Here is a 7435-nt window from a genome sequence, read left to right on the forward strand (position 1 = left end):
CTCACACTGCAGGTTCCGACCTTGACCTCTGTCCACAGCACACTCGGACGTCTGCCCCATTCGGCTCTTCCATCCACCAACCGGACACCTGGCTGTTGGCCTTGGCTTCACCCCGGGCCCCAGCCGCACCTGCCTGCCCCTCCGGACCTCACCCCAGAACTCACCGCATTTCCTTTAGCTGATCTCACCCTGCGGCTGGTGACCGAGATTGTCACTGTGCCTGCGTCACTTTTTTCCATGCGGCTGTGGCTGACAAGGCAGCCGGGATGGCGTGTGTGGTGGGGTCTTTGGAGTCGAGGTCCAGTTCCACCACTGGTTTACTGGGTGACCTTGGACTGAGTCACAGTAGCTTCATTGAAAATACAGGGAGAATGTGTCTACCTTGCCCCATGGTAGTGAGGACTAAAATGCAGGTACTCCACCCACCTCAGGTCCTCCTTTTCAGTGAAATAAAGACCTTCCCATGGGCTGCCTGCAGAGGGAGCCTTGAAGACCTCCTGCCCAGCGCCTGGAAGGCCTGAATCAGCCCTTAAAAAGGCTCCTGGGCCTTTGATCAATCCTGTAGTTGCTCTTTGGGTATCTACCAATGAAGCAGGAAGCTGAGGCTGGGTGCTGGTTGACTGGGGGCAGCAGGGGGTGATGGGGAAGAGTGGGTAACTGCCGGGGAGGGACCTGGGAGGGAGAACTGAGGTTCACGAAGCTTGGCTGCATGATGGGTGAGGACGTACTCTCTTCTCTGGCTCCCAGCAAGTCTCCAGCAAACTCCAAATTTCTTATTGCTGCACTGGGAGGTTGGACCTGGTTTTAGGGCTGTATCAAGTACTGAGTGTAGGCTCAAGGCAGACACACAGGGAGAACAAAGCCTGCACCCGCGGCCTAGCTTCCCCCAGGCCATGCGCCTAATGACAACTCGCTGGATATTCTGGTGTTCCTCAGGCTGGAAGTGGTCTGCATCTGCACACAGTGGTGACAGGCCAAGGTTACCTAGTCTCCAGACCACTGGTCCCAGGTCTTGGGGGGTTATTATAACTACTAATAGGAAGTCTTTTACAATAAAAATCCTCTAGGTTGAAACTGGGGGTCTGAGCAATTTGAGAGGACAAGACAGGGCTGGGCATGGGGGTGGGAAAGGCTGAGTGTCAGGGGAGATGGTGGGAAGGTCTGTTGGCAGGAGCTCCATGACGGGCCCTGGCCATCAGCAGTGGGGGAGTGCTAAGGAGGAAAGCAACATGGCAAGGGCTGTGCTGCAAGCAGACTCAGGCTGGCACGGGCCAGAGGGAATAGAGGCCGGAGAGTGGCACAGAGGCCAGGCTGTTGTTGAGGACGCAGATGATGGGGCCTAGACCAAGGCAGAGACTATCATGGTGGGTGGGACAGACTCGGGGATTAATTATGGGGGTGAGGGAAAGGGTCATGGAAGGACAGGAAAAAGAGGGTGGGCAGGGACAGAGCAGAGTACAGTCAGGGTGGCCTGTGGCTCATTGGGGAGATGCTTGGCAGGCAGCCAGGTGCTAAGCTGGAGCCCAGAAGGAAGGTCTATAGTCAGCAGTGCAAGAGAACTCCAACCTCACTCTCATCTGTGTGTGGGGACCATTGCCCCTGCCTCCCCGGAGAGGGTGTGGTAGGCTGCCTGAGCCAGCGTCCAGGAGAGCCCTGGATAAGGTTAGCATCACCTAGGTGTTATTTAATAGGAAATGCAGATGGCTGGAGACTGGACAGACCTCTGACAGATGCTGACTTGGGCCAGGCCTTTCTGATGGTGACAGACGCTGAGATCTGTCGTCTGCTCACTGCCCATCGGTCGTCAGGGAGGTTCCCCAGGCAAGGCTCCCCTGTGGGGTGGGGCCCCCGCCTATCGCGCTGCCCAGCCCCATCCTCCCTCCCTGGCTGGATGGCTGAGCCCAGGGAGCCTGACAGCCTGGGGAGGGGCCAGGAATCTTGGGGTTCCTGGAGGGGCTCTGGTTCTTTCGAGAACAGCTTGCCTGCCCCCTGGTGGACTTCTGAAGAGTCTCAAGGACTCTGGGAAACCTCTGGGAAAGGAACCTTGGAGATTTATTTAGTCACCATGCCCACCCCCACCCTCCACCCCCGGTCCATGTCCTGATGGGGAGGCTGGAGCCCCAAGCAGGAGCGGTTTCTACAAGCAAGTCCAGGGGCAGAGCCGGGACAAGAGACAGCATGGCTGGCCCTCTGGAAAGCACCGGGATTTTCATCCCACAGCCCCAGGTGAACTCAGCGGCAGTAGTGGTGAAGGCACCCGTTTCCTAGGGCTGAGAGGACCACTCCCTGAGACAGTGCACACACAACATGCTGAGTACGGGTGAGGCCCTTCCCTCCTGCTCTAGTCACTTCACCTCTCCTTGTAAGAGTGTAGACTTAGCTCTAAAGTCTTTGAGCAAATCTGGATTTTCACGCAGGTGCATTTCCTTAAAGCGAGATTCACCTGCCACCTCGGTGGCCTTCCCCACCTCCCCTGCCCTGTTATATTTCTTCTCCCATCGAAGTCACAGAAAGAGGGCTTCGACTCAGCCCTGCCCTCGGGAAGCCCCCAGTCTGCAGGGACAGGGCTCAGTGCCCAGGGGTCTGGGAGGGCAGAGGAGGTGCCCCTCCTGCAATACACAGGGGTGGAAGGGAGGGTTTCAGGGAAGGCTTCCTGGAGGAAGTGACAAAGGAGCAGAGGCATGGAGGGTGAGGAGGAGTTGACCAGAAGGAGTGGGAAGCAGAGGGGCTGGGGAAGAGCACCCAGTCTAGTGCAGGGGTTGGAGGTGAGAGCATCCACAGCAGCAGGATGGGTGGTGGGGAGGAGAGACAGGGCAGCCGTGGGAGCCGCGGACTGACACACTGCCCACACCTCCCTGGCATGCAGGATCCCAGCTAAGCATTAGACTAAGCAAGCCTAGATGCAGATACAGCAGAGGAGAAACTAGGCAGGACCCTCAGGAGCTGGCATTGCAGGAGGGGAGATGGTTCATCGAAACCTCTGGGTTAACTAGTTCATTAGCTTATTCATTCATCAATTCAACCTCCCAGTGCACGCCTCTTCCTGGGCATTGGACGAAAGGAATGAACTAGATAAGGTTCCTACTGACACGTGCGGGTCAGGCAAGGCAACTACTAATTACATACAGAGGGAGGTTGGGAAAGGGTTTTAGGAGGAGGTGGCTTTTTATTTATTTATGTTTAAATTTTTATTTATTTATTTTTTTGGCCGCGTTGGGTCTTCATTGCTGCACACGGGCTTTCTCTAGTTGCAGCAAGTGGGGGCTACTCTTCGTTGCGGTACGCAGGGTTCTCATTGTGGTGGCTTCTCTTGTTGTGGAGCACAGGCTCTAGGCACATGGGCTTCAGCAGTTGTGGCATGCAGGCTCAGTAGTTGTGGCACACGGGCTCAGTTGCTCTGTGGCATGTGGGATCTTCCTGGACCAGGACTGGAAACCGTGTCCCCTGCATCAGCAGGCAGATTCTTAACCACTGCAAGGAGGTGGCTTATTAGATGGACATTGAAGGATGTGTAGGAGTTCACCGAATGTTGAAAAAGTTGAAAAGGTCATGTAGTTAGAGAAAACAACAAGAATAAGTTGTGGCATCATGAAGGGTATGGGGAAGAGTAAGCAGTCTGACAAGGCCGGAGAGTTGGGAGTACAGGGAACAGATGAGGTGAAGACAGCATGAGCAGAGCCTTGAATGCCAGGCTAAAATGTTCATTGTTTCCAAGGAGACCATCCCAAATTGTGCCTACCTGAAGGACCCGAACCAAACAACTCCAGATCACCAGGGCCTGCGAGGACCTTCCAGGGCCCCATGGCCCCATCTGCCATACCGAGAACCCGAGCCCCCAGAGATGCCAGGAGTGTCCCATTGCTGGGAACCGACCTCAAGGGACAGGAGGATAGCCCCGGGTGGGTGGGGGAGGGTAGGGGACTTCATGGGGACCAGCTGGCACTGATTCATCATGAAACTCATGACTTGGGGCCCCGTCTCTGGGGTTCCACACGAGCATATGCACGGAAGCCCCACGCAAATGCTAGGCCGCTGCTCACGAGGGAGGGGCCAGCCCCGAGAGTCTCCTCAGCCTCATGAGGAAGGTTCTGTCCTCACCTCGTTCACAGAAAAACAAAACGTGTGTGTCCCTGAGGCCACCCGCTCCGGGGTGCTGCTATTTCTGTGGGCTTCTATAGCTCTGTGCAGCCACCTCGGATCAGGAGATAGACAGAGACCGGCATGGACAGGTCACTTCACCCCTCTGAGCCTCTGTTTCCTCTTCTAGAAAGTGGGCAAAGCCCTCCTGTCCCAGCGGGTGGCTGTGGTTGAGATAGTGTCGTGGGAGCTCCAGGCACAGGGCCTGGCCCATAGCAGGCAGCAGGCAAATGTAAAATAAACGAGCCCCAAAGCCTCTGGGGGAAGACGAAACCGGCCCAGCCCCAGGAGGGGACACAACACAAGAGCCAGACAGGCACTGGCTGTCCTCCTGGGTGACCTCACCCTCAACTGATGGGGGAAGGTTGGGGAGAGGTGAAGACCCCAGTGTGTGGGGTCTGTTCATATGCAGTGTGTTGGCTTTGGCAATAGAGTTTCTCCCTGGAGCCCCCAGCTTCTGCCCAGGGGGGTCAGAGCCGAGGCCTCTGAGAACAGAGCTGCCTCAGCCCTTCTCAGCATGGGCAGCTCAGTGCCAGGGGCTACTCTCCCCTCACTACCATTCTGGAGGGCTCGAGCAAGGAGCCAGGTCAGATCCAGGCACAGCCTGACCTATACCCACAAGTGCACAAGGTACGCACTGCGACACACACACAGACCCACATTATGGGCACAGACACGAATATCAGAAGATCTGCCGCTGCTCCCAGACTTTGGTGCCCGGACAGACACACCTGGACACATAACATACACAGTTAAGGCAGCAGACATGCAGACACACCAATGCACACACACACATCAATGCACATATACACAGAGGCACAGCACACGCAGACATCCACAGACAAGCACACACATGCAGATGGAGTCACGTGCAAGGGAACACGGTCACCTGTCTGCTCAGGGTCCTTTGAATGCTGACATCCACACAACGTACACGAAGCCACCCAGGTCTGTTTACACACGTGCACCCTCAGTCACGGCTGCTGCACACTCTCCTCGGGGACAGCGTGCTTTCAAAGCGTTGCCTCCTTTGACCTGACAGCATCCCCATAAGGCAGGTGGGGCAGGGCGCTGGTCCCCATTGTGCAGTGAGGAGCTGAGGGCTTAGAGGGGCCCACAGACCAGTTCCTGGGAGGAAAGCAGAATGGAATCCTGCTTTGAATTCTGGTCTTGTGTCTGCCTGCCGCTGGGCCTCCATTTACCACCTGTGTGCCCATGGATACGTACAGAGCCTCACGCCCAGGGGAACTTCATGGCCATTAGACCAAAAGCTCCTTTTACAGATGAAGAGACTGAGGCCCAGAGAGAAAATCCACAGGCCCCATGTGGGCCACACAGAGTTCACTGGAGGAACCAGGGCCACGCTTCTGGCCTCCACGCCACAGGGGCACCGCACGTGCAGACACCATCACGCACAGAACCGTGGGCACATCCCACAGATGCACCCTCCCTTCTTAGCCCTCCTGCAGGTCTGCTTGGGGCCAGTTGTGGTGTTTCCAGTCCTTTCCATTAATTTTCACAACGACCTGGGAGGTAAGGGTGACCGGTCCCATTTTGCATTTGAGGAAATTGAGGAATAAAAAGATTAAGCCCGAAGTTGTGCAGGTCGGGACGGCCGGGGCATCTTCCAAAGTAGAACGTAACACTTTCCACCACACAGCAGCTCATGGCTCCACACACATCGCCCACACCCTTCTCACATCTACACACACACACACACACACACACACACACACACACACACACACACACACACACACACACACACACACAGAGCCCCCAGCAGAACATTCTCCCCACGACACCCAGTTCAGTTTTAGTGCCAGCTCCCCCCTCCCAAGGGGTCTTTTGAAGAAGGACGAGTTTGTTTAGGGCTTAACCTGCCCCCTGGCCCCCGCCCTCTCCCCTCAGTCAAGGAAATGAATTCCACGTGTGCCTGGTCTGTCTGCTCCGAAATCAGCCTCGGGGGTTTGGAAAGTACACTTTGATGTTGGAAGCTAGTTTAATGAGTTGGATGTGGGGTTTTTTTTTTTTTTTTCCTGTAAGACAGAAGTCTCATTTTCCTAAGAACCCAGGAATTATGACTCCCCTCCCAACCCCTCCCCTTAGATTCTGGGAGCCCAACACCCGGACTCCCAACACAGTGCTCACAGATGCCCAAGAGCTTAGGCCAGCTCAGGGAGGAGAGGCGGGGAAGGAGTTAGCTTGTGCTGAACGTTTGCCATGCGCGGAAGCCCTCTGTCAGGAACAAGCCTCACGTGGGCCCGCTCCACACCCATCTTAGAGATGACAAAACAGAGGCTCTGAGAAGCGGTGTAACGTGAGCAGGTGGTCCAGTGGCTCCTGGAGCCCTCGACTGCCTGGCTCCAGCTCCCGGTCCCTGTCTTGCTTCTGCCCAGGGCAGCTGTGCCACTCAGGACAAATGACCTCCTCCCTTGGGGCCTGGGCACCTTGGCTGTACGATGGGGATGGTGTTCTCAATGGAAGGAACAGTGAGCTCTATAACGAGCTCTCAGAGTCAGAACCATTTGTCCAGAACAAAGCGCTCTGGGAAAGGAGAGAATATTTCTATTTTTACTGTTTCTGTGTCCCGAGGCAAGTCTACCTGTAGGATTCACACAGGAACGCACCAATTACTATCACTCTAGGGCACATGTTAACGAGCGCCCTGTTGGCCGCCAGGGAGCTCCCAAGGGAGTGCTTTGTGGGGAGTGGTGCAGGGAGAGGTCTTGGGGGCGTCCAGGCACAGGAGTCTCTGGGCTCAACATTGCTCCGTCCCTCTCCTCAGGGCCTGGCCAAGGCCCCACCCGAGCTCCAAGTCCCGTCTCTGCTCCGGTGGGCTTTGGCAAAGGCCACCTTGATCTCTTGGTTTATGAGGTCCTGCCAGGTGTCCCTAGGGGAAAAGGACAATCAAGAATAATAAACCTGGGCTTCCCTGGTGGCGCAGTGGTTGAGAGTCCGCCTGCTGATGCAGGGGACACGGGTTCGTGCCCCGCTCCGGGAAGATCCCACATGCCGTGGAGCGGCTGGGCCCGTGAGCCATGGCCGCTGAGCCTGCGCGTCTGGAGCCTGTGCTCCGCAACGGGAGAGGCCACAACAGTGAGAGGCCCGCGTACCGCAAAAAAAAAAAAAAAAAAAATCAAGCTATAGCACACAGTTCAAGTAAAAATTTGGTAACTGCCTCATAAACCCAAGTCCAAGACAAGTTCCCATCCAGCTGGCCCTTCCTGCAGAGATTCTGTGTGTCTGCCTGCATATCTGTCTGTGTTTCTGTGGGTCTCTCTGTGACCTCATCTCC

This window comes from Stenella coeruleoalba (genome assembly GCF_951394435.1).
Source record: "Stenella coeruleoalba genome assembly, chromosome: 8".
In the NCBI taxonomy this organism is placed as follows: domain Eukaryota; kingdom Metazoa; phylum Chordata; class Mammalia; order Artiodactyla; family Delphinidae; genus Stenella; species Stenella coeruleoalba.